At 42.8% G+C, this 9,064-nt stretch overlaps 2 pseudogenes; one reads left to right on the forward strand and one right to left on the reverse strand.

Moving 5' to 3' along the window:
* Positions 1 to 3,278: 3,278 nt before the first annotated feature.
* On the forward strand, positions 3,279 to 4,553 carry LOC129147775 (sphingomyelin synthase-related protein 1-like; annotated as a pseudogene).
* A 1,135-nt stretch (positions 4,554 to 5,688) lies between these two features.
* On the reverse strand, positions 5,689 to 8,151 carry LOC103304909 (nucleolin-like; annotated as a pseudogene).
* Positions 8,152 to 9,064: the final 913 nt, after the last annotated feature.

Genomic DNA, 9,064 nt, shown 5'->3' on the forward strand with positions numbered 1-9,064 from the left:
AAGGCATTAGAAAACGTAGAAAAAAGGGATCACAGATCTCAAAGGCTTTGTGGTTTACTAGAACGACATGGAAGGAATGACAAGGGACACCTCCAAGTTGGATGACTACCACATTCCCATTCATTGAGAGGTGTAGATTGACAGCCATAAAAGAAGGAAGTAAAAGACAATGGATTTCTTTTAGAACCATAAATCATGGGGCCAGCTGGTCTGGTAGAATCTTACACTGTTGGGAAATAGTGTGGGCTGCTGAGTTGGTAATCAAGTCATAGATTAGCCACTGTTTTCATTTTTTATTTACTTATTTTTATTTATTTATTTTTCGCCACTGTTTTTAGAGCTGTCTGCAAAGGTTCTGATGACATACTCTTGAGGGGATCATAGTATTGGTCCACGATGAAGAAAACACAGGAACCTATCATGTGGACTGAGATCTTAGATTTTCTCTAAATGACAGTCTACACAACATGTAGATTCATCTACTAAGGCAGCTGATCTCTTCTTTGACCTGCCGTTTGAGAGGCACCAGAATATGCCACCCCAAAATATGCCATTGAGAACCAGCAGACACAGGAAAAGCTCTAAAACAGGGCACAACCAGGAAGCAGCCAGTGGATGATTCTCTCTTGTCCTTGATGTTTCTATCTCTCCCTTCCTCTCTGAAGTCAATGAAAATACATTTTTTAAAAAAATAAATAAAACAGGGCACAAGTTTTCCTTTCATAAAGTGTAAAATTTAATAAGGAAAACCTTGCTAAGATAGAGTTGGGAGGCCAGAAGAGAAGCTCTCATGCCCTACCACTCATGATCAATGATCACAAACAGGAAAAGACTTACCTTGCATATCTAACAGGAAGCTGTTTTCTACTTTGCTACCCCAGGCAGGAGGAAGATTTTCTCCTTGTCAGGCAACAGTTCAGTCAACGAGAGACTGTCACACTCAGCCAACAAAATGCCACTATTCTTCAAACCCCCAGTTCCTCCAATGGACTCATTGTTTGTACCAACCTTCCCATCTCCCTCCTTTCCTCCATAGAAGAACATTAGTCTCCTTGGTTCTCCAGACTTGCCTATGGTTTTGCCACAGCTTGCATGTCCCAAAATGTAATTCTTTACTGTTCCTGAATAAACCAGTTTTTGCTGGTAAAGTAACTGATTATTTTATTATTTAGGTCAATAAAAGAGCCGAAACCGGTTTGGCTAAGTGGATAGAGCGTCAGCCTGCGGACTGGGGGGTCCCAGGTTCGATTCCGGTCAAGGGCATGTACCTTGGTTGCGGGCACATCCCCAGTAGGGGGTGTGCAGGAGGCAGCTGATCGATGTTTCTCTCTCATCGATGTTTCTAACTCTCTATCTCTTTCCCTTCCTGTCTGTAAAAAATCAATAAAATATATATTTAAAAAAAACCCAAAAAACAAAAGAAAATGTACATTTATAAAGGAAATTTTCACTTGTAGGTTTCCCTATCCTTACCAGGAACAGGAGGACTCTTAACAGCTCTCATCAATGAAGAATACAGGACCTCAAGCTGTATAACAGATCTTATTAAACAACCTTTTTTTTTTTTACCAAACTTTTCCTGGACAACTTCCCTTAACTTACCTCCCCTCTCCCCCAAAGCTCCAAACTCTTTTTCCTTTGTTTTAGCCTAGATGATATAGTAACTTGAGTTGTAACTACTCCTTTGGCTTACTCAGCAATGGGTACATCCATGTGCACGTGTGATGCACGTGTTACGAAACTTTCTTTCCCTTTGCTGGAGCCTTCCACAGTTTATGAGAAGCACCTGGAAATTAAACCCCAAGATTGTTAGCGCCTCTGATTCAAACAGCCCCTCTGTTCAAACTGCAAGACAAGGTAAGTTACTCTCAAGGCTACATTCTTGCATATACCTCCTTCCTGTTGGTTTACAACCCAGGGATAATTAGTAGAAAGTTCCCTTCCCTGCTCCTCTTCAAACAAGCCTCTTTTGAACTCTTCATAACTTTTGCTCTAAGAATATTTTACAGGCTTTGGAAAATTCTGATAAGACAATTCCCTAGGACACTTGCGCGGATTGTCTCCCGAAGAACTAACAAACTACAACCCCCTGATGTCTGCTCAATTTCAGCCCCCAAATCCCCCTACTTTCCTTGTTAACAGCAGCCAAACTTTTAAAAGGGGGAGCAGTTTTTTGTTCTTTGCTTTCCTACTGATTAGCAATGCACCGGCCCTCTCCCTCTGGGGCAAGTAAAACAAACTCCCTCTACCTACATCTATCTCTTCTCCCGCTTGTGAATTCCCTCACAGCCCGCACCACTGGCCCCAAATCCTAACACTTCCATTCATTTTACTCTTGTTAGTCTGTATTTGGCCAGTGTAATTTACAGGGCCCCAGCTGGAGAACCTCAGGTGGGTAAAAGAAAAGATTTTTCCCTCCCTTGCACTTAGCAAGGTAACACTCACCATGTTCCCAAACAAATAAGGGAGATGGTTCCCATTCCTCTCACCAGGAGGGAGAAGCCGAGGAAGAACAGATTGTTCTTGTTTCTGCCCTTCATGGATTTCCCCGGGAGGAGGAAGGATGGTTCATTGGAGCTCATCCTTGTGCTTCTAATCCTGCCAGAGAGAAGCTTCCATTTCAGAGAGTAAGTTCAATTTTGGGGGGTTGGGAAGCCCACTGTGATCACCCGCTTAAGCCTTACCAACAAGCAGAGCTTTGAATCTCTGTCTGTGATTTCCGAGTCGACTTCTCAACTGGCTTCATTGGAAGCAAGAGGCAGGGGTGCGTAGCTTAGAACTAGTCCTCTGCAGCCAGACTGCCTGTTCGAAGCCTGCCTCTACGTCTTTCTTCCTGGGGGCCAGCTGGTTATTCATGCTAGTCAGTCTCTGTGACCTCAGTTCTCCCGTGTAAAAAAATGGGGGGGCTAATGCTACCTACCTGTTAGGGTTGTGGTGAGGAGTAAATGACCTAACTTAAGGTATTTCATTGATCTAAGGGATTAGGATAGGTGTTAAAATAGATGCTCTGTTTTGGTTTAATTAGCCCTGTTTTCTTTAAAAATCTTTAAAAACATTTTTATTGGACTGATGCCTAATGGAGTGGAGTGCTCGACCCAGGAAAAGATGGCATTTGGCATCAGTGGGCAATGTGGGAGAGGGGTTCAGCACAGGGACAGTGGTGGGTGTCCCCCTCTAGCCCTCTTCCCGAAGCCACCCCACTCAGTTTCTCTCTGTATGACTCCGGTTTGCTCTGAGCCACCATCCCTTCGCTGGAACCCAGGACAGGGGAGGAGGAAATGGCTGGTCCTAATCAACTCTGCATTTGCTACTGGACAACCAGGCATGTTTGGCTGAAGGCTTCTTTGAATATGTGGACATATTAGGCATTAAGCACTGACCTGATGGAATCATGTTGCTAACATTGCCTGAATATGATCGCCGGTCTCCTCCTCTGGAAATCAAAGTCTTAGGGGACATTAACTCTTTGCACTCGCTTGTTTTTTTTTTCTCGATTCCTTTATTCTACTCGGGATTTAATTTTTTAAATACCTCAGATTTTACAAAGCGCGGCAGTAGAATAAAAAACTGGAGTTTCTTTTCATACAAACTTATTTATTGGATTTTTTTATATTTCAAATTATTGATACATTCAAAGAGTAATTTTAATCTCTATAATTTTTCATGGTGTGATATTTTTTGAAACATTCACCCACATGAAGACCTGGTTTACATTCACATGTTTTGCAAATATAAATCGTCTCTCTTCTTCCTCCTTTGATTTTTCTGTTAGAACAAACAACACAATCTTTGTGTTTTTTGTCAGGGTGAGGTGTGATTATATGGAGCTTTCCATCTAAACGTTGCTCTAAGTTAGTGGATAATAATCTACCCCTGGAAGTTAGTGTACTGGTCTAACCTTTTTCACGTGACTGATGTGTCTTAGAAACAAATAGCCTTTGAAGATGCCATTGGTGAAGCTTAGGTGGTGGCATCAGTTGAGACGGCATTTACATTTTACTTGTCCTTTCATGCTAATGAAAACAAGAAAAGATACTGGAAAAATAGACAAAAATCCCCCTTTCCCCCCCCCGCGGTGAAACTACGTGTCGAGTGTGGCTCGACATACGAGCTGCTACCGATGCTAACCGTGTCGAGTCACACTCAACATCCGAGTGCAAAAGGTTAAAAGGTTAATGCTTTCTGTGTGAAAATTGCAGGAAGTACATATCGGTGTTTTAGAAGAGATGGGATACAACAGTGACAGTCCCGTGAGTTCCACAACCCCTTTCATCAGCGTTCCTCAGAGTGCAGAGTGGCTCTGTGTTGGGGAGCCTTCACACGACTGTGATGGACCCATCGCTGGTTTGAATTCTGATCAGTACCAGTACATGAAGGGTAAAAACAAACATTCTGTTAGAGGATCGGAGCCAGAGTACTGGGAGACCACACTGAGTTGTATATATGTTTTTATAGTATTCGGATTTACGTCTTTCATTATGGTTATAGTCCATGAGCTAGTGCCTCACATGCAGACCTATCCACCACTCCCAGATGTATTCTTAGACAGGTAATTTTTGTTTCTAGTTGCCAAATTTGTAGACTAATTCTATAATAGCAATGATAAGAGCATCTATAATAATAAAAGCGCAATATGCAAATCGACCGAATGGCCAAACAGTGGAACGACCGTCTGGACATCCTTCTGGATGAAGCTGGGGTTGCGAGGGCCAAGGCAGCCGCCAGGCTGGGGCTGTGAAGGCCTCCTCCTGAACAAATTTCTTGCATAGGGCCTCTAGTATTTATAATAACTGTTGTTGTTCTTTTGATTGATATATACTTTTCATTTGCTTTATCTGATAGTATAGAAAGATATGCTTTGAAATGACCTCTTTCTCTTAGAGTAAACCAGACCTTAATCCTAGATGAGTGAGAGAGACCACTATTTAATTTATTTTTCTATAACTATATTATAGCTCCCTGGGCACTTCAGATTTTAAAGGGTTTCCTACAATATTTGTAATAAATGAAATTTGGTTACTTTTATTTTTTTAAATGATGACCAGGGTTCTGCTTTTCCAAAAATATGGGGAGGTCTCCTGTATCACCAAATAAATTGGGATTATCACAAATTAAAAAAAAGTTGTATTGATTGATTTTACAGAGACAGAAGGAGAAGAAGAAGAAGAAGAAGAAGAAGAAGAAGAAGAAGAAGAAGAAGAAGAAGAGAGAGAGAGAGAGAGAGAGAGAGAGGGAGAGAGAGAGATTGTGAGAAACATCAATTTGTTGTCCCATTTATTTAAGCATTCATTAGTTGATTCTTTTTTTTTCCCCCCCAGAGTTTAGGACTTTTAATTTGTCCCATAGCTGCTGAAGCAAAATTATGATAAAACATTCTGCTTTCCTTTATACCCCAACACAGACACAAGAAAACTATTTGTAGGAAAAAAATAGTTTTGTACATGGGAAGAAACAATATAAATTAAAAACTTACTGATAAGGGTTAGCTCTACCACTCATCTCTTTAAAAAGTTTATACGAATATCCAGACAAAACCAACAGGGTATCTCCTTTGAAATGTTACCTAAATGGATTTCCAAGTAGACCCCAGGACTGGATACCATCTTGGAATGTCCTTAGAAGGCTCTGTCATTGATCAGCTAACAGAGTGAAAACACCAGAGTCTGTTCTTTCAAATGGAAGGGAAAGACAGAGATAGAAGAAACTATTCAAACTTCGTCTTCTTTCCTTGTGGCTTATGGTCTCCTCCTCCTCCTCTGCCTCCTCGGAAGCCTCCTCGATAGCCAAAACCTCCCCGGCCTCTGCCACCAAATCCACCTCGGCCTCCTCTGCCTCCACCATGACCCCCAAAGCCACCTTCACCCTTAGGCTTGGCCCAGTCCCAAGTAACTTGTTTTCCATCTATTTCACCATCTTCCATGCCTCTTTGGCAGCTTTGGCACCTTCCTCACCATTGAAGTCTACAAAACCAAACCCTTTGGAAGAGCCCGTCTCCCGATCAATGACGATCCTTGCCCGGGCAGAGCCATCAAATGACTCCTTCAATGTCTCTTCCGTAGTCTCCTCAGACAGACCTTTGGCAAACAGAGTTTTGGATGGCTGGGTTGCATTAGGGGATCCTCTGGGTCATTGCAGTTCCAGCCTGATTGCTCTGCCCTCGATTTCTCTTTTATTTCAGGAATGTAAAGCTTCTTTAGCATCTTCAAATGAAGCAAATTCTGTAAGTGCATACCCTTTAGATGTGCCATTTTGTTTCCGGGGCACTTTGATAAAAGTTGCCTTCTCAAATACTTCCTGAAGAATGTCTTCTGTTGCACTGTAGGAAAGGTTGCTTAAAACCAGAGTTTTTGATTCACCACTCCAAGTGCTGTTCTTTCCACTTCCGTGGTCTTGATTTTGACCTTTCTCTCAGCATAGTACAGAGAAATGGATCGCCCATCTATTTCTGTTCCCTGCTTTTCTTCCAAGGTTTTCCTTGTGTCAGCTTCTGTCTTAAATTCAATATAAGCAATCCCTTTACTCTCCCCATCCTTGCTGACTAATCTGATCTCCATAGCATCTTCAAACACTTCTTTTAATTCATCCTGAGCAACTTGACCATATAAGGCAGATATTTTTTTTTTGCCAAAAGTGTTCTTGCATCTCAATCTTTTTTACTGTATTTCCCTTTGGTTTTTCTAGTTTAATTTCACTGCCAAACACTTTTAAAACAGTGAGTTCTAAGGCTTTTTCCAGGTCCTCAGCAGATTCAAAATCCACATGGCCAAACTTCCTGGACACACCAATTCTGACATCCACAGCAGCGAGATCATTTTTAGCAAAAACATCACTGATACCCATTTTTAATCAGAAGCAGTCTTGCTGAAGTTCAGGTTTCCAACAAAGAGATTGAAAGCCATAGTTGGTTCTGTGGCTTCCACTTTCTGTTTCTTGGCCTCAGGAACAGCTTTCTGTTTGGCCATTTCCTTCTTTCATTTTCCAGGTGCTTCCTCCTCCTCTTCCTCATCATTATCCTCTTCATCAACTTCATCGTCCTCCTCTTCATCTTCCTCCTCAGCTGTGCTCTTAGCCTTCACAGGAACAGCTTTTATGGGAGCTTTCTTGCCTTTGGCTGGTGCAATCTCCATAGGTTCTTCAGAGTCATCTTCTTCCTCATCCTCATCTTCATCACCATCTTCATCCTCATCCTCATTATCTGAGGCAGGAGCAGCAGCAATAGCTTTCATCACTGCTGGCTCAAATTCATCCTCATCTTCATCCTCATCCTCATCCTCCTCATCGTCATCCTCCTCTTCACTGTCATCATCATCTTCCTCATCACTGTCTTCCTTCTTGGCATTCTTGCTATTCTTTGCTCCCTTGACTGGGTGGCTGCTCCCTTCTTACCAGAGGTTGCTAACGCTTTGGCTGTAATTACTGCCTTTTTGCCAGGGGTTGGCACAGCCACTGCCTTTTGCCAGGGGTGACAACCGCTTTCTTGCCTGGTGTGGCAACTGCAATCTCCTTTGTTGGGGAAACCATCACTTTCATTCCTGGAGTTGTGGTAGCCTTCTTTTTTTTTTTTTAATTTAAATTCTTTATTGTTTAAAGTATTAGATGAGTCTCCTTTTCCCCCCATTGACCTCTTCCCGGCCACCCCACCCCCAAGCACAAGCCCTTACCCCCCCCTACTGTCTGTGTCCATTGGTTTTGCTCATATGCATGCATCCAAGTCCTTTGGTTGATCTCTTACCCCTCACCTCCCGCCTTCCCTCATAGGTCGTACAGTCTGTTCAATGCTTCTTTGTCTCTGGTTCTATTTTTGTTCATCAGTTTATGTTGTCCATTATATTCCACAAATGAGTGAGATCATGTGATATTTATCTTTCTCTGACTGGCTTATTTCGCTTAGCATAATGCTCTCTAGTTCCATCCATGCTATTACAAATGGTAAGAATTCCTTCATTTTTACAGCAGTATAGAATTCCATTGTGTAGATGTACCTGTGGTAGCCTTCTTGCCTTTTTTCTGAGGAATGATAACCTCTTCTCCACTGCTTTCATCTTCTTCATCTGACATTTCCTCATCTTCACTATCTTCTACCTCCTTTGGAGAAGGAGCCATTTTCTTGGGGTCACCTTGATTTTTACCAGCCTTTGTGAGCTTCACCATGACGGTGGCTTATGGCGGTGGAGTGTGTGCCCAGAGGAATCAAAGGGAGTCGATGGTGGCCACTGGTATTGAAGAACCGGAGCGCGTACGTTTCGCGACCAGCTAGAGCTCGAGACTTCATTGGTTGAGTCTTGTATGTGCCCTGACTGGGGATTGAACATGCAACCTTGGGGTATCGGGATGATGTTCTAACCAAGTGAACTACCCAGCCAGGGCTAATTAGCTGTGTTTTTTCTAAGATGCCTCTTATAAGCAAGGTATCTTAGAGTTGATGAGATAGGGTGCATGAAAAGGCTAAGAACAGATCCTATAGCACAGAAAGTGCCAGGTAAGTGTTAATCAGTGTCATTACTAATTGCTTCTTCTGAACACCTGAGCAGCATCCTTCTCACTCTTGGGGGAAGGTCCCTCAGGAAGACAAGGTTCTCTCTCTCTCTCTCTCTCTCTCTCTCTCTCTCTCTCTCTCTCTCTCTCTTCTTGTCTGTCTTTCTCCCTCTCTCCTGCTGAACTCAAACAAGGAGTCATGTAGTATTGGTGTTGGCAGCCTTCCAACAACAATGTGAGGATGAAGCTGAAGCTAGGGACCACAGAGTAGGGAAACAACAAACCTGGGCTGCCAATGACATCACTGAGCATCTGAACAGACCATCAGATCTCTGTATGTTTATTTGCAGCCCAAAGCATTCATTGATGGAAGTTGTGTGTGTACGTGGGTGTACAAGTATGAGTGAGTGTGCGTATTTGTAAACATTTTCCCTGAAACACTGGTGGGTTCTGAGAGTTCTGAACATGAGCTGTTTTTACTAGTGTTTTCATTTGGCCCCTGGCCCACTCTAAGCCACCTACGGGAGTATTCTCCCAGACAGGCCTCTTTCACCACCCCATGCTACAGGTGTCTGGGAAGCCCAGTCCA

The sequence above is a fragment of the Eptesicus fuscus genome, chromosome 21, assembly GCF_027574615.1.
Source record: "Eptesicus fuscus isolate TK198812 chromosome 21, DD_ASM_mEF_20220401, whole genome shotgun sequence".
Lineage (NCBI taxonomy): Eukaryota > Metazoa > Chordata > Mammalia > Chiroptera > Vespertilionidae > Eptesicus > Eptesicus fuscus.